At 47.5% G+C, this 18,612-nt stretch overlaps 1 protein-coding gene across 2 annotated transcripts in view; it reads right to left on the bottom strand.

Moving 5' to 3' along the window:
• Kiaa0232 (KIAA0232 ortholog) overlaps positions 1-4,578 on the bottom strand; it is a 65,554-nt gene extending 60,976 nt beyond the window's left edge. For both annotated transcript variants that reach the window (XM_038324299.2, XM_038324306.1), the window contains exon 1: positions 4,427-4,578. The gene's annotated coding sequence lies outside the window, so the exon portion shown is untranslated. The remainder of the gene's footprint in view (positions 1-4,426) is intronic.
• Between the last annotated feature and the right edge of the window lie 14,034 nt (positions 4,579-18,612).

Raw genomic sequence — 18,612 nt, 5'->3', positions numbered from 1 at the left:
GGAGGGTCCTTGGGTTATCGGTCTTTGGCCCCTATCTGTCTGTCTTTCACTTCTCCCTGGCTTCCAGTAGGTTGAGATCTTTCAGCCACCATGCCTTTCATGATAGGAACATGAAAGCTCAGAAAACACTGAGCCAAAATAGAGCTTCCCTCCCAGAGGTTTTTATATCAGGTGTTCTGGGAACTGCCTAACCTATGAGGTAACAAGAAAGCATAAAATTTCAGATGTAATTAAAAGAATAAGCACAGGTGGCAATGCTTTTAGAGTGCATTATTAACCTTTCAACACTGTCTCTTAGCCAAGGGAAAAGAGTGTGCATTCTTCCTTCCCTAAGGACTGGTGATAGCTTCAGATGGTGGGGCAGGGGACTAGGGAGAAAAGAGATCAAGTAAGATTGATTTAAAAAAAAATACATAGACCCCCCCACGCACACACACACACACACACACACACACAAAATGGGTGGTGGTGGTGGTGCATGTCTTGGAGGCAGAGGCAGGTGGATCTCTGGCCTACAAATCAAGTTCCAGGACAGGTAGGGCTGTTACACAGAGAAACCCTGTCTCAGAAAAAAACAAACCAAACCAAACCAAACCAAATAATGCATAGAGGGCAAAGAATGTAACTTAGTTGGCAGAGTGTTTGTCTAAAATGAAAAAAAGGAGGTAAACAGGAACAACAGAAGTATAAATGCAGAGCTGGTAAAAATCTGGTACCTGGGGCTGAAGATATGGCTCAGCAGTAAAGAATATTTACTGCTCTTTAAGAGGGCTAGAGCTCAGTTTCCAGCTCCCAAGTCAGGTAGATCACAACTGCCTGTAACTATGGCTCCAAAGAAATCCAACACTGTCTTCTGGCCTCCAAGGGAATCATACACACACACACATATATAAATAAAAATAAATCTTTCCTTTAAAAAGCTGATCATCAAAAAAGAAGCCCCCAGGGCCAGAAAGATGGCTCAGGGATAAAAGCATTTGTCAAGCAAACCTAGAAACCTGAGTTCAATCCTGAGAACTGAGATCACAACGAAGCAAAAGACAAGATGAGACTTCTTGATTTGCAGAAAGACTGAAACTCGAGTCTCTCCAATCCAGTACTAATGGATTAATGAGTAAATTTTCTCGAAAGTAGTAATGTTTTATATCAAATTTCTCTCTCCCCAAAATTAAGAAAAAGCATGTCATCTATCAAGAAAGGATTATCCTTCATACATTTTCAGCTTGGACTCTGGTTCCCCTACTCATAACATGGGGCAGAATACAATCACTTTGCAGAGTGACAGTTCAGAAACAGATGGCAGAGTGACAGCTTCGCTCAGGACATATTATGTGAAAAGCCAAAAACAACTGCACAGAAACCTTTTAAATAGTAACTACCTTTGACGTGGTAAAACTGCATTCCAAACACTTTTAATTGGTGTTAATGCTTTATTAAAATTACTTATAATACGTTTAAAACTGGCAGACTTTTATCTAGCAAACATTGGCACATTCCCATATGTTTAAAGCCCCCAACAAGATGTTAGGAGTAAAACAATAACAAGAGCACCATAGTCAGAGTTTAATGTCTTCTGGCCTCCAAGGGAAGTATATACACACAAGTATAATAATGGAAAGGAAAACTAGAAGACAAGATCTACAACAAGGAGGAATTAATTCTGAAGGCCTTCCAAAGGCTCCAGAGAAGATATGGTATCTTATAAGTACTTTTTTTTTTTTTTTTTGGTTTTTCAAGACAGGGTTTCCCTGTAGTTTCTAGAGCCTGTCCTGGATCTAGCTCTTGTAGACCAGGCTGGCCTCGAACTCAGAGATCCGTCTGCCTCTGCCTCCCGAGTGCGGGATTAAAGGCGTGCGCCACCACCGCCCGGCTCTTATAAGTACTTTTAAAAACTAGAGAAAGTGTAAGTTAAGGGGCACTCAGGTCAGAAGAAAGAGTATATGCATCAAGAAAATCTGAAACTGTTTGGCATGTTCAGAGCAGTAATGTGGTGGGGGGGGGGGGGATGGCCAGTACAGGATGACAGAGGCTGAACTGCAAGGGATCTCCAACACTCTGTTGGTACATATAACTGCATTCTAAGCCCCAAATCACAGGTACTTAGAAGCTTGCAGGGCCAGAGGCTGACATGTGTTTGGGAAGAGAATCCTGGAAGTCAGGAAAAGTAGAGGGAAAGCAGTAGTGGCCTAAAGACAAGTGACTGCTTTCAGCCAGTAGGGGAATCTGAGGACTCAGAAATATCAGCACTAAACCAGCATTTTAGGAGCTTGAGTATGGACAGAATTACTTCACATCATCCTCTCTGTTTATCCACCCTGCAAGACAGGGACCACTATTCTTCCCATTTCACAGATGACAGAACTGGCTCAGAGGCCACTAACTGCTCTAAGTTAAATGATACAAAAACAGGGGCAAAGCTCAGGCTCAGTACATTTCCACACAAATGAGGAATAACAAGTTCACCGCCTTTAAAGAGCCCTAGGATATAATCAGGCACAGAGGAAAGATACATGCCCACTGGGGACAAGCTAAAACACCTTTTATGTTTCTTAAATGTTCATAATTTGTATATCAAATAAACTGGTCATGCTTTAAAAAGATTTGCCTTATGTTGCCATGTTAAAAATCTGCACCCTTATGTTCAAAGAACAATACTTGCATCTCCATAACACTTAATAAGAGCAAAACTCTTCTCTTGATATTTCACTGGCTAAGGTGGCACTTTCTTAAGTAAAAATAGGCTCATGGAAAACCTGTTACACTCAAATTAAAGCCCTATTTTATTTTAGGTTCTGAGAATCTAATCCTGAGCTTCACCTGGGCGACATCCCCAGCTCTAACTACTTTTTAAAGGATTAAACATTTGTGAGTGGCTCAGTCAGGAAAATGTTTGCCACACAATCTCAAGGCCCCAAGTTCAGATTCCCAGGTACTACAGTGCATGCTTTGTAATCCCAGCACTGGGGAGGCCCAGATGGGAGGATCCTTGAAGCATACTAGCCACCTGATCCAGTCCAACTGGTGAACTCAGGGTTCAGTGAGAGAACCTGTCTGTGGAGCTGAAGGTTGGTGGCACATGACTTTAATCCCAGCATTTCCGAGGCAGAGGCAGGCACATCTCTAGAATTCTTGGCCAGCCTGGTCTACCTAGTGAGACCCTGTCTCAAAATATAAGGTGTAGAGCAACTAAAGACACCTAATGTTGATCACTGGCCTTCACACGTACACTCACGCGCACGCACACACACATACACACATACACACACACACACACATATAGATGCACCCAAACCCATGACCATATACACAGGAATACATACATAATCACAATTAATTAGTTGGATAAGAGAAGATAATAGGGATACGTGATAAAAGTACATTATATATAAATATGCATGAATTTGTGAAAGAATAAAATTTAAAAATTTTTTAAGTACATTATTTGGCAAGAACAGCAATCGAATCCAAGATAATAAGTATTCATTACAAGGAGCCTCCATGGGCATTTCAAAGGCACAGTTCCAGAATGTTTTTTGTCATAAAGATCCTGAGACCTAGTTAGGAATGGTTCAGCCCGAAATATCTGCGGGCGAATATTTGACCTTCAGCAGGCAGAGTGACAGGCATGTTTTTCCTCCCTTTAAATCTGAAGTCTCTAAAACCGACAGTGTTGTGCCATGGCTCCTATACTGTTAGCAGAAATTCTGAGTGGGGTTTTCGTTTCATAGTCTTTTCCACGGCATCACCTGTTAGCCAAACTGCTCGTCCCCAGCTCCTCAGTAATCCTCTCCCACCGTTCCTTTAGCAAGCCAAGACTCAGAAATGGAAAATGCATTGTCAGTTACTTGGGCAACGAGGCAAAGTCTGCGATGCAGGTGATGAGAATCAAGAACCCCGTTTAGTAAAAGACTTCAGAGTCGCATGTCCCCCTCCCCAGCTTATCTCCATTCCATTTTCTCTTGGTTAAACCTTTAAGGTTTGTCTACAGAAGGACAAACACTGAAGGGAGGGGCTGCCAGGTTCGGGGGTCGGCTCCCTAGAGCTCAGCCAGCCTGATTCTGGGCCGACGGGAGACGCCGGGAGCTCCCGGGACGCCGGCCGGAAGCCGGGCCGCGAGGGTACGGGCGGCGGCGCGCTCAGGCCGGCAACTCCCGGGGACTGTCATTTCTGCCCTCGGCCGTCACCTTCGCCGACCCCGCTCCATAGGCCCGCGCGCCCGCCACTCACCGCGCCGCGCCCGCCCCCGACCGCCGAAGGACAAAGCTGAGGGCGCGGGGCGAGGCTCGGCCGCTGTCCCTCAGGCCGGGCCGCCTCAACCCGTCGCGGCCCATTGTGCGCACTCATCGCACGCCGCCCGCGGGGTCCTCGGGCCCGGCGTTTCTCGAGCTAGCCACCCGCTATGGTCCCGCTCCCGGCCCCCGCCTACCTGCCAAGGTTGCCGGGCGGGAGCCTCTCCTTGTGCTCCGAGGGCTGCAGGCAGCTGCCGAGCGCCGGGCGGCCCAGGCCTGCGCCTTACGTAAAGCGGCGGCGGCGGCAGCGGCAGCGGCGGCGGCGGCAGCCCCAGCGCCTGGCGGCGGAGGGCGGGAGGCGGTGCGCGGCAGCGGCTCCGCTGCGTTACCTGGCAACGGCCTCAGCGCCCCGCCAGCCAGCGCCGCGTTCCATATCCTTCCGCCCAGGCGCCGGGATTACATCAGCGCTCCGGGGCGCCGCCCTCGTGCCGTGGGTGGGGGAGCAGGAGGCGCAAAGGTCTGGAGGCCGACCTGGGGATCTGAGACTGTGAAGCTTTACCAGGTCCTGAGAGCCGGCGCCTGGGTCGATGACTCCCACCAAAGCAGAGAACTCCACGTACACGCACCCCCCCTTACACCCTCGCTTTCCCTCACAGGCTTCACCTGTCCGCGCCCCCTCCTCACCGCGTCCTGGAATGGCTGGAGTGGGCGGCTTAACATAAAGACTTCAATTTTTTAAAAAAGTGACATGGCTTTTTTATGTGATTATTAAGTAGGCAAAAAATAAAAGACATTTTGGAAGATTCGGAAGTGGGAGCCAAAAATGAGCACTAACCTTTTAGTCAAAGTCTCTTTCCTCCTACTCACCTTCCCTAAATGTGACTCCTAGGCTCTTCTAGAAAAGCAGATATAGATGTCAGAGGTACCAGGAAGGAAAGCCTGGGATGTATCTACTGTACAAAGGCAAGAACAGGTCCAGAAATGACCTGTGACCACTTGACTGTGTGTTCATTGGATTCTCTGAGCACCCTTAGGCACCAGGCCCTGCTCTTAGCTTCAGAACCTGAGACCCGAAGTTCCCATACTCAGCTCACGGCTTGTGGGAGGAGCAGAGAACTGGAAGTTCTTTTCTGCTAAGGTAGGCTGGACTCTAGCCAGGGTCAGGAACCTAAAAGAGCTGTTCTTTCATTGAATCCATGCTGTGTCTGTAAACACCTTTTTAACTCTTCCCAAGAACCCCAAGATAAAGCCTTACTGGCCCATTTCACTGGTTATAAGTGAGACCCAGAACAGACTGGCAATGAGTGGATGGGGTCTCTGGATGGAGGCAGGATTTGAGCTCAGGCCCTTGGCTCTGAAATTGGGGAGAGGAGAGGAACTATCTTTTCTTTTGCCCAATTCTTCCCCTTCATCTGCTTGCTCCCACTTTTGTTGCCTCGGAGGTTCATCTCAGGTAAGCCACAAACCACAGTCTGTTTATTTAGTACACATCTTTTGGTTACCTGTTCTAGGCCTGACTCGTGGCTGGGAAACCAGTGGAACTCCCATGACATGGCCATCTTGGGAAATCCAGGGCCATCTTGGAGCAAAGGGGGGTGGAGGATAAATAATGTTAGGATCTTCAGGACTCCAGGGGCCAGGGTGCTGCAGTCCAGGGAAACATTTTCCAAAGTATGGAGAATTTTGCACACATTTTTGGTGCATTCATAACATTAAGGTCACCTAATCTGACCTTAGGTAAAGGCATGTTGGTAGTACAGAAGTTTCAAAATTGTAACATGTCTCAAGTATCTGAAAGGAAAGAAAGCATAGCCACTTTGTAGCTACACCATTTCTTGACTATTTTCTCTCTCTCTCTCTCTCTCTCTGTGTGTGTGTGTGTGTGTGTGTGTGTGTGTGTGCATGTGTGTGTGTGTGTTCCTGGGGTGTTTGTGGGCAAGCACACGTGGAGGCCAGAGGGTAACATCAGTTATTTTTAATCACCCTCCACCTTATATTTTTAGATTTATTTATTGGCGTGTGTGCATGTGCTCAGCTGGAGTGTGGGGTCAGAGGACAGCCCACGAGAGTCAGTTTCTGTCCTTCAACTATCTGAATTCCAAGGGTCAAACTTAGGTCCTTGGCTTGGCAGAAAGCTCTTTTACCCTCTGAGCCATCTCTTATGGGTCCACTATCTCTTTTACCTTTTTATTTGTACTTTGAGACATAGCCTCTCATTGAACCTAGAGCTTATTAATTCAGTTGGACAGGCTGGCTCAGCTCCAGGGGTCCTCCTTTGCTCATTCTCCATTGCTGTGTTTAAAGGTGTGCACTCCTTAGGCCAGGTGTGGTGGCACGTGTCTTCAATCCTAGCACTCAGGAGGCAAAGGCAGGCAGATCTCTGAGTTCAAGGCCAGTACTACATAGTGGGTTCCAGAACACCTAGAGGTACATAGTGAGATCCTACCTCAAAACAAAAAGAAAAAGAAAAAGAAAAAGAAAAAGGTGTGCTTCCTGTTCCCACTTACTTTTTAAGTGTGGGTGCTGGGGACCCGAACTTAGCTTCTCATACTTACATGCAGATGGTCTCACTAATTGTGTTGTCTCCCCAAACCCCCAACTTTATTTTTGTTACTGAATCACATGCTGGTTTTTCATAAACCATGGACTACTAGAACTTTCTAAAGTTTTAGGAAGAATTTCCTAAAAGAAAAATTCATAGTGAGTAGGACTTAGGATGAGGAGGATTTGGTGGCACAACCCTGGAAGTGGTTTTCTTAACGAAATCCCCCCTGTGATTCAGACTGCATTGGTCAAAAGTTCAGGAAGGCATGCGAACTCCAGCCTCAGGACCTGTGCACTTGCTGATGCTTTGCACAGCCTCCCCACATCTTTGCCTCGCTGGCTCCTTCTTGTTCCAAGGTTAGGTGTGTCGACTATCCAGATATACTTTCCCGATGGATGCCCAGTTTATAGCAGTCTACCTTCCCAGTCTTGTGTAGTTTCTTAGCTCCCAGTTTTTATCAGTACTTGAGAGTATCTCATTTGTGTGTTGGTTTTCCTATCAAGACCCTTTTTCCGGGAGAGCAGGGTTCATTTCCATGGGGTTCATTTCTGCAATCTGGACTTCTGTGCCCTTTTATTTGCCACTCTGCACACTGTCTTCCTTAAAGTTTCTGGGTACCGATCAGCAGAGGTAAACTCAGGATAACTGCAGCTCTGGTGCCATGCTGTGGTCCCCAGGGAACACAAAGGAGGCCAGAGGCCTCTAGCTGAAACAAAGTGACAGAGGAAGAGGCAGTGGCAGAGCCTCCTTGTTCACAGTGTTTTGAAATTAAAAAAAAACTATCAAAGTTGTCTGTGTGTGTGTGTGTGTGTGTGTGTGTGTGTGTGAAAAAGAGAGAGAGAGAGAGAGAGAGAGAGAGAGAGAGAGAGAGAGAGAGAGAGAGAGAGAGAGAGAGAGAAATCATTTCACTTCTCCAGGTTCAAGAGCACCTACCACTGTATCTGACCCCTGCATAAGGACACATCAGTGATAGGTGAAGATGACAGCTCCCGCCACACCATTTAACTCAGATATTCTCAGCCCTAGTGGGGATCCTAGAGGGCACCTTCTGAGGCAGAGTTTGTCACATATATGCCGGGAGAACAACAGGCTGGAGTTGCAGGGTGATTTGTAACATTCAGTAGCACTCTGGTGGGTTGAAGGCAGGGCCAAGCCTCCTAAAGTCTAGGATCTTCCATATGTCATCTCACTGGCTGAGCCTCAGCTTCACCATCTATACAGCAAGGCACTTAGGGGGGAAGATTTTGAAAGCCCACCCTGCCCTTTCTTTTCTTTGTCTGTAAAACTTTAGAAATGAGTTTTTAAGTGAAGCAACACTGATTAAGGGGATTGTATTCAACATTCCCCATAACCAATACTAAGGACGCCCACATTGTTATACATACCACCCTGTACTCTACCTCCACCACCAAAGAGGTTCTCCATCCTTTGCAGCTACAGGTTGAGGCTCCAGAGAGGTTGGTAACTTTTGTTGGGTCACACAGTGAGTAAGCAGCCATTGGGTAACATCCCAGCCCTGTCCCCTGTTGCACACAGCTCATGCCATTTCACAAAAAGCTGCCCTAAACAATGATGCCCACATGTGTTTCCATGGTCTGCTCAGGCTAAGCACCCTCACGTAGGGCACCCCTAGCTATTCAGCTCAGCTCAGAAAACTTAAGTCCAAGTGTCCAATAGTACTCAGATCTCTTCCCCTTTCCCTCCCTATTTATTTGTTGACAGGTACTGGGCACTGACCTTAATCCCTCACGTATGCTAGGCAAATGCTCTACAACTGACATATATCTTGATCTGTCTTTCTACCTTTTATTTTGAGTCATACAAAATTGCCCAGACTGGCCTTGTACTCAGTCTGAAGCCTAGGCAGACGTTGAATTTGGAATCCACCTGCATTAGCCTTCTAAGTAGCCGGAATTGCATGACTATATCACCATAACTGATTAGAGACTTCTCTTTCAACCTCCCAAGTCTACTCTCTTCCTGACATCTCCCTTCGCAGCGGTCCTGCTGTCCTCTGAGTGGTACAAACCCCATTCTAGGGCTTCACTCAAGGCCTAGCCTCTGATGTGTCCTCTTGATTATAACTACTTAGTTTCCCGAGCCTTTGATTACCTAGTACATTGTGATGGTTTGAACAGGTATGACCCCCCCATAGACTTATGTGTTTGAATGCTTGGCCTGTAAGGAGTGGCACTATTAGGAGGGGTATTGGAGTATGTGTATCACTGGGGAGGTGGGCTTTGAGGTCTCATATATGCTCAAGCTACACCCAGTGTGGTACACGGTTTTTCCTCCTGTTGCCTACAGATCAAGATGTAGGACCCTCAGCACCATGTCTGCCTGCACACTGCCATGTCCTGCCATGATGATAATGAAGTAAACCTCTGAAACTGTAAGCCACCCCAATTAAATGTCTTCCTTTATAAGAGTTGTCATGGTCATGGTGTCTCTTCAAGCAATAGAAACCCTAACTAAGACATACATGAAGGGACAGAGGAGTCATAGTCCTATCCTGCACCTGCACTGGAGCCAAAGCAAGCCAGAGGTGTGCCATGCTCTGAAGACACTAAGTTGTCAGTAAGTACCAAGTCCCCTCATTGTCCTCCCAAACTTCTTCCAAGGCCTAACTAGTTCCTACCCCTCCAACCCACTCAACAGACAGATAAACAGTGAGGTCAACAACTGTCCGTTGCAGAGGTAGGCTAGCATGGAGGTGAAGCTTGGAACTGGGTTACAGGGTAGAAGCCAGGCCCCACCTGAGAAGACAGGCTCACTGCCACAAAGAAGCTCCTACCACCCTCATCTTTAACATGTTCACAATGATAGTATCAGACATCAAGGTTTACTGTCAAAGGAAAGGATCCCCCATACAGGGTCCAAAACAGTACCCTGTTCACAGTGAGTCAAACTCCAGCATCAGCCCCCAGGCTCCTAGAGCTCTGATTCTACCGTTGCCTTTGATGCTTCCTTTTCCCCTGTCCTTTCTTACTTCACTGCTTCACTCCACCCCTGCATGACCCCAGGGCTGATACAAGTAGCTTCAGAACCTGCTGCCTGCAACAGAAGCCAGACCTCTATAGAGGAAGCTGCTCCTGCAGGGCCACTGAGTGGCCTCATTGGAAAAGTAGCCATTGCCTCTTGGCAGAACCACTTCTACTGTTCTCAAGCTCACCAAGGCAGGGAGAAGACTATGTAGAGAAGCAGGTAGCTTCTCTACCTGGACCCATCTTCCTGACCTCCAAGCCTGGAGCCAGATAAGTTAGTGGCTCCTTCTTTCCAGACTACTGGGTGGGGTAGTGTTATATGAGTGTAGATGTCACCATTGCAACTTGTTTCTTTCTTCCAACCACAAGATACCAATATATGACTCCCTTACCTCAACTCCCCTTCCAGCCCCACTACAGACCCAGCACCCAGTGGCCCGGAGGCAAACCCTTTGAGAACTGTTCTCATCCTCACTGATGGGATCTGCAAAGACCAACTTTCTAAATGGGGATTCACGCAGAGGTCCTCTGTGGGAGGCTTCTATGTATCCATCTGAAGAGACAGTTCTACCCATGACACCCATGATGATCCTGGCACTTCACATTGCTCACTTCCATCTCATTCAATTCTCCTAGGAAAGGAGGGACTACGACCATCTTTGTTTTTCAGGGTAAGAAACAGGCTTAGAGAATTGACAGTTTCCCCACCGAGTCACAGCTCAGCTGGTATGTGCCAGGACTAGGAAACAAAGTACCAATCATAACATTCCTTTATTCAACAGTGTGGGAACTCAGCGCTAGACTTTTAGGAGGTAGCTGATAAAACACAGCAACACTGTGTCCATGGGATTCTAACTCTTAGCTACAGAGGACTGGTCAAAGTTAAGTTACAATGTTACCAACTGTGGGAAATACTATAGGAAAAGAAACAAATGGGGAAATCTAGCTAACCGCAGAGTCAGCAAAAACCTTCCTCAGGTCAGGCCCTTTGATTCAGGGTAGAAGGAGAAAGATCACTTTTTCCTGGGGCTGAGGAGACAGACAGAAGGGTGCTTGTCATGCAGGGGAACCTGAGTTTGATCCCCCGCTGTGAACCCCATGACTCCTGAGGAGGTACATCCTTCAGTTACCTTAGCCTTACCCACACATGCATATATGTGCACATACAGATACACAAAAAGGAAAAAGGGAGGAAGGGAGGGAGGAAGAGAGCCAACTCTTTCCAATCAAGAAAGACAGGCTGTGGGGAACAAATATATCAGACTGCAGGAAAAGCAAGGACAAAGTCCTGAGTTAGGACAGGACATAGTGCACTGAGAAACTGAAAGCAACGGGGCCCAGCTGGAGGAGTCCAGGTGACTTTGATGAGGTGTAATATCTATCCATGTACAGCGTACAGATAAGCCAGGCCTTCGGCGCCTGGGTGCAGAGTTTGGAGTTTGCTAGGAATGCTGAGGCAAGGGTGCTGCTGTGTGTGAGTTCACTGGGGTCACTCCTCTTTCTAGTCGCCAGTTTCGATGGCACTTTCGCTGAGTTCCAATTACACTGAGGATGTACTTGAGCCTAGGCCACAACTTAGTGTGAAGATGTCCTGTAGAAAATGTCCTGTAGACAAGGCAAGGACTCATGAATGAGGCCCCAGCTATCTAAAGAGCTGGGCCACAGGAAAAGGGACTAGCTTCTGGATGTGCCACAGGAAATAAACCACAACTTTAAAGAGGTGGGAAGCCAGGTACAGTGAGTGGCTCATACCTGTAATCTTGGCACCTGGGAGGCAGGAGGACTAATGTAAGTTGGAAGCCAACCCAGGCTATACAGTGTGTTCCAGGCTAGCTTTAGCTATAGAGTGAGACCCTTTTCCAAAGAAAAGAAAACAAGATTGTCAGTAGATGGGTAGAGAGCTTGTGTGGCATGACCAAAGCCATTGGTCTGTTCCCTAGCACCAAACAAGCAGGGTATGGTGGCACACAGAAGGTAAAAGCAGGAGGATAAGAAGTTTAAGGGCATCCTTGGCTTACATTCTTGAGGCCAGTTGAAAGATATAAGACTCTGTCTCAAAGCATATTTAACAAATGGTGCTGGCATAACTGGATATCAACATGTAGAAGAATGAAAATAGATCCATATCTTTCACCATACACAAAACTCAAGTCCAAATGGATCAAAGACCTCAACATAGAACCAACCACACTGAACTTTATAGAAGAGAAAGTGGGAAGTACACTTGAATGTATTGGCACAGGAGACCACTTCCTAAATATAACCCCAGTAGCACAGACACTGAGAGAAAGAGTTAATAAATGGGACCTCCTGAAACTGAAAAGCTTCTGTAAAGTAAAGGACATGGTCAACAAGACATGACAGCCTACAGATTGGGAAAAGATCTTCACTCACCCCACCTCAGACAGAGGTCTGATCTCCAAAATATACAAAGAACTCAAGAAATTAGTCATCAAAAGAACAACTAATTAAATTTAAAAAATGGAGTACAGGGGGCTGGAGAAATGGCTCAGTGGTTAAGAGCATTGCCTGCTCTTCCAAGGTCCTGAGTTCAATTCCCAGCAACCACATGGTGTCTCACAACCATCTGTAAAGAGGTCTGGCGTCCTCTTCTGGCCTGCAGGCATACACACAGATAGAATATTGTAAACTAACTAAATAAATAAATATTTTTTAAAAAATGGAGTACAGACCTAAACAGAGAACTCTCAACAGAGGATTTTAAAATGGCTGAAAGACACTTAAGGAAATGTTCAACATCCTTAGTTATCAGAGAAATGCAAATCAAAACAACTCTGAGATTCCATCTTACACCTGTAAGAATGGCCAAAATCAAAAACACTGATGACAACTTATGCTGGAGAGGTTGTGGGGTAAAGGGAACACTTCTGCATTGCTGGTGGGAATGCAAGCTGGTACAGCCCCTTTGGATGTCAGTATGGTGATTGCTCAGAAAGTTAGAAAACAACCTTCCTCAAGACCCAATAATACCACTTTTGGGTATACATCCAAAGGATGCTCAATTGTGCCACAAGGATATGTGCTCAACTATGTTCATAGCAGCATTATTTGTCATAGCCAGAACCTGGAAACAGCATAAATACCCTTCCACTAAAGAATGAATAAGAAAAATGTGGTACATTTACACAATGGAGTACTACACAGCAGAAAAAAAATAACAACATCTTGAATTTTTCAGGCAAATGGATGGAGCTAGAAAACATCATTTTGAGTGAGGTAACCCAGACCCAAAAAGGCAATTATCACATGTACTCACTCATAAGTGTTTTTTAAACATAAAGTAAAGAAAACCAGCCCACAAAGCACAATCCCAGAGAACCTAGACCACAGTGAGGACCCTAAAAGAGACGTACATGGATCTAATCTACATGGGAAGTAGAAAAAGACAAGATCTCCTGAGTAAATAGGGAGCATGGGAACCTTGGGAGAGGGTCGAAGGGAAGGGGAGCAGAAAAATATGTAGAGCTCAATAAAAATCAATGAAAAGAAAAAACAAACAAACAAAAAGACTGTCTCAAAAACAAAAGCCAGAGTTGTGACTGTAGCCTGCACACCTAGCATCTGCCAAGTTCTGAGTCCCGGTCATGCTCTCTCTTCCAGTGATCTTTCCAATTCAAATATCCATAGATGTCCAGAGAACACCAAGAGTACCCTCAAGAGTGGTGAGAGACTATGAATGATATTATAGGGGAGACCTACAGTCTGTGATAGACACTGTGGCACCATATACGGTCTGGATAAGAGTTTATCTGAAGATTCCTACCACTGTGCTATCTTTTCCCTACAGGCTTGAAGGATGACTTGGACACATTCATGGTGCCAGGTCCTGGGGGAGGCACGGAGGGTAGTGGTTAGTCAGGGAGTGCCACAGGTTTACAGCCCTGCTTGGGCCGTAAAGAATTGACACTAACAGCTGATGATGCTCTGGGATTTATAGGGGAAGTACGCGTAATTGATGTTTATTAAAATGGACATAATATTTATGTTGACCCACCATAATTACTCCAGACCGAGGACAGTTCGGGAAGTAGTCTCTTCCTGGAAGAAGTGAAGTGAGGTAAGAAAACAAGAGTCCCCCTCCCCAGCCCCTCTGCAGGTAGACCATGTGGCACAAGCCAGCCCAGTGCAAGCCCTTAGTCAAAAGCAGTTGATTACACTTCTCAGGGGGGTTAGACAGGGTGACTGAGCCTTCACAGTCCCTCAGCAAACACTGGAAGATGTCAATGATGAGGACACCCACTACCCTGCCTCCCCTGACTGGCCAGATGCACCTTTTCCACAAACTCACAAAAGCTTCCACAGCCTCATGGTCCCTAGCCTTGAACTGGAACTCTGTACAAACCAGACCACTGATATGGTTTGAATATGGCTAACTCTGGTGTTTTCCATGTTCTAGTGTGGAGGTGTGGAACTAATAGAACTCTGAGGAGGTGGGGTCTGCAGGGAGGTGGATAGGTCATTGCAGCGCTGCTCCAGGAAGGGATTCTCGGAGCTCTCACTGACTCCCACAAGACACCCATTCTATATTTGCTCAGTGGCCATCCCCCCCCCTCACTCCCAGGTTGGGCTGGGAGTGTTTCCCTCCTGCACCTGTGCTCAGGATGGGCCTGGGGATGCAGCTCTGGGATTCCTGGTCCAGTGCCTTCTCACCTGCTGGGAGCTTGTTCCCACCTGCTTCCACCACATTGCCTGGCTCTTCCTTCATCCAATCTGTTCCTGCCCATTCTGCGGCCTGCCTCTTATCCTCCCACATAGGATGTTGCCCCAAGGCAGGGGCTGAGTATATGGTAGACCCGTGGCAAACATTTGCTGAATTCATTTTTGTTTGCAACTTATTTCTCCTCTTGGCCTGTGGGTCCAGGAGATGATAGTCCCAGCAGCCAGCAGAGGATGGGCAGGGATCGTCTCTTTGGAAGGGCTTACTTCACACAGCCTGCTATCCTTGCAGTTCATCCGTGTAAGTGTTCCAGATTCTCCCTCCTTTTTCCAAGCGGACTTAATATCCCGACGGCATTAGCCTGTCATTTACATTTCATTTATATTCACTCAGCTGTTTGTGGGCTCTTGGTAGGTTTCCACCTTGGGCTATTTGGGACTAAAGATGCAGTGATTCTTCTCCCCTTGGCCTCATTCCTTACCTGCAGAGCAGCTTTTACGTCTCCTGCACTTAAAGAATTACTTTGCCTGCTGTCTGCTTCACCAGGCACAGGGGCCTCAAGACACAACACCATCGGCATGTGCTGAGCAGTCAGCCTGCACCAGGCCAGCTGCGGCACACTACAAGGGGTTACGGTACAGTACCTAGAGTGCCACCGTGGTCCTTGCTTTTAGTAGAAAGAGTGACCTTGGTTGTACAACCAGGCAGGGGTAGACCAGGGCAAAGGGCTCAAAGTCCAGCTGTTCAACACTGTTTAGTCTGCATGACGGGGCTTTTCCTCAGAGTTCCCTCTGCGGAGCTTCTCTCAGCAGGAACCCTCCCATCCAGAGAGCTTCTTCTTTTTTAGCACCTCCCTCCTCTACGAGGCCTCTCCACACACAGGGCCTGTCCCCAAACAGGGCCTCTGCCCACACAGGGCCTCTCTCCTACACAGGCCCTCTCCCCTCCACAGGCCCTCTCCCTCCCACAGGGCTGCTTCCTTTCACAGAGCTTCTCCCCTCCACAAAGCCTCTTTCTCCCTCTACATACATCTTTCCCTTCTACAGGGCCTCTCCCCTCCACAGGGGTTTATTTTCCACAGGATTTATCTCATTCAGAGAATATTTTTCCCTTTCCACAGCACCTCTCCCTACATAGAACCTTTCTCCTCGGGAGCGCCTCTCCCTTTCACAAGGCATTTGTATCTTCACAGGACTTGTATCTTGTTTGGGATTCCTCCCATCCCTAGAGCATCTCTCTCCAAAGGTTTCTCCCCCTTCGACAAAGCCTTTCTTCCCCAGAGAGCCTCTTTCCTCGCTAGGCCCCTCTCCACAGGGCTTCACCACAGGGCCTCTCCCTTACTAGGGCCTTTCTCCTCCACAGGGCTTCTCCCATCCAGAATGCAATGTACTCATGAAATCACAGAGACCATTCTCAAGGCCTTCGCCATGGAGCCTGTGCCACGGGCTTGTCCCAAGTGTTCCCACTGGTGAGAGATGGACCACAGCACGGACGCATCCTACATTCCCAGGGGAGAAGATAAAGAAGGGGCCGAGTTGCTGCTGTCCCCCTTAGTGACTACACAGTCCCCAGGCTCTGCGGAGTAGATGTTCTGTTCCTTAGCTGCTCTATTGGAAAGCAAAAGTAAACCATGCAGGAATTATACAAAGGCTCTACTTCACATCTCTTTTGAAGACATGATTTAAAAAAAAAGAATACGCCCTGGAGCCCTTGGCATGGCTCAGAATGTAAAGGTACCCACTGCCAAGCCTGACAGCCTGAGTTTGACCCTTGGACTCCCATGATGGGAAGACAGAGCTGACTCCTGTGGGTCTTCCTCTGACATCCACTCTGCCACTGTGCTATGTGCCCTCAACACACACATAAACTGTAATAAAAAGTATTTTTTAAATGCATGCCCAAGAAGAGGTCCAAACGTTATTCACAGAAAATCTACTCAATTAAGACCAAACCCACCAGCATCTATTATATTATCTCATTCATTTCCAAAGTCAAATGGAACAAAAAACTGGTAGTGACACACGGTGGCCTCACCTTCAGAAACAAACTGCATATAGTTGCCATGGCCACTCCTAATGATAGCTGAATTCTCAGCATCCCCACTTCCAATGATGGCTGAATTCACAGCATCCCAGAGACCACCGAATTCTGCCTAGAAACCTTCTGCTTACTGCCCCATGGGCTGGCACAAGACCTGTGCTTTTCCCTCATTTTGAGATGCTCAGAAAAGCCCTCTCCCAAATTTTAGTCTCCTAGACAGCACCAGTGTTACTAGGAGTGAGCTTACCTGGGGGAAAATCAGGCTTGGAGAAAGCAATCCACTGGTATTTTGCATCCAGGAAACAAAACAAGCTTCTTTTGCCCCTAGGAGGACTGACAGCTCAGGGGACAGCAAAGCCTGGGGCTTTCTGCACTGAAGAAGGCAGAAGAACCAGGGCTTCAGTCAGCTCACTGTGCGTTGTGACACTCTTGTTTCCTGAGTACCTACTGTGTGTAAAGGAATTTCTATCCAACAACTCTCTGGCCTGCTTAGGGATCCCTAGGGCCCTCACCTCTTGTAAGATGAGGAACCAGGCTCTGAGAGAGAGACCAGCAAGTTGCCTAAAGGCATAAAGCAAGAAAGCGACAGAGATGGGATTGGAACTTAGCCCCATCTGTGAAGACTGGTTGCTTCTTCTGTTTGCATTAAATACTGGCTAGTTCTCAAAAGCACAGCAATTAGCATTCCAGAATTCAAGTCTAGATTCTTGCCATACCCTCCCTACAGACTCTTGCTGACGGTGGGCCATAGGAGATCTCACCTGACAGTCCTTCCCTCACTAATCACCATTCTTTGTTCACTTGGAGCAAAGGCCGATCTCCAGCCAAAAGAGAAGCTTTTCAGCTTCCTTCCATTTGGTGGTCTGTACAGGGGGTGGGTGTGTAGGCTCTCCAGCAGGGGTCCTCTGCTGCTTTTCCCCTCACCCCTCATTTGGTGGTCTGTACAGGGGGTGGGTGTGTAGGCTCTCCAGCAGGGGTCCTCTGCTGCTTTTCCCCTCACCCCTCATTTGGTGGTCTGTACAGGGGGTGGGTGTGTAGGCTCTCCAGCAGGGGTCCTCTGCTGCTTTTCCCCTCACCCCTCATTTCCCCCTCTGATTCCCTGAGGGACTCAACAGAGGCAATCTCTCTATTGCAATCCATGCATCCCCCACCAATTGTTCTGACCTTGTGTGAGTTTTGAGATTTCCTTTCCTACGTGGAAACTCTTTCTATCTCAAATCTGCCAGGGAGACTGCTCAAGACCCCAGTACTGGGTGAGAGCTTTTCCTAGATGGAACTGTAGTCTTCCTCGAGGGGTCCATAGAGACATTGCTGTCCTCCAGAAGGTATCCACTAGTTAGGGGACACCTCTTCCTTTAGGCCTGTTTTCTGCCTGGAAGAATTTCCTTTCTCACCCCTCCTTACAGCCAAAGGTTAGCAATCCTCTAACAGCCTAGAGGCTTTTTGGCATTTCCCCTCAAAACCTTTCCATTGCAGTTGGCCTGGCAACAGTACCCATCATGGCTACCACTGACCAGAATGCAACATGTCTGACTTCCAGAGTTAAAAGGATCTTGCATTAACACGATGGAATATGGTCCGAACATTCCTGCATCCCAGCCTTTACCTGAGCCTGCTTCCATCCTTCTGCTCAGCTGCTCTGCCTCTCAGGCCCTCTTTCTCCACCAGTCTCCCACACCCGGTCCTCCTAATTTGCCCTGCTGCTCGTCTTCCTTCTCTCACCTCACAGCTGCTTTCTCTTTCAGCTGTATGTTGCTTTCCAAAGCCTGCCATGGAAGATCTGTGCTTCCAGAAAAGACGCTTTCCTGAGGCCAGCTGTGTAATAGCAGCTGCCCTGAGTAGCTTTCCTCCCTAGCAAAACCTGCTTCATAACCCGCCTCCCTGCCCTGATCAGTCCCGGCTTCTTCAGGGGACACCCAGGTTCTCTTTCTTTGGCAAACTTCTATGTTTTTCCCCCTGCAGAGCGTAGCAAAGTTACTTACTGTCTATGTGTGGTGCCAGGTCTGTACCCACCTTCAGGACTGTCAGTCTAGGAAACAGTCATGACTGTCCTCACTGGAAAAACCTCACCGTGCCTAACCCAAATTCCCTTCTCTAATCAGATAAGGAGTCTCAGGTTCTTTGTGTGCTCTGACT

The sequence above is a fragment of the Arvicola amphibius genome, chromosome 1 (assembly GCF_903992535.2).
Source record: "Arvicola amphibius chromosome 1, mArvAmp1.2, whole genome shotgun sequence".
NCBI lineage: Eukaryota > Metazoa > Chordata > Mammalia > Rodentia > Cricetidae > Arvicola > Arvicola amphibius.
This window is presented reverse-complemented; position numbering and strand designations above follow the sequence as displayed.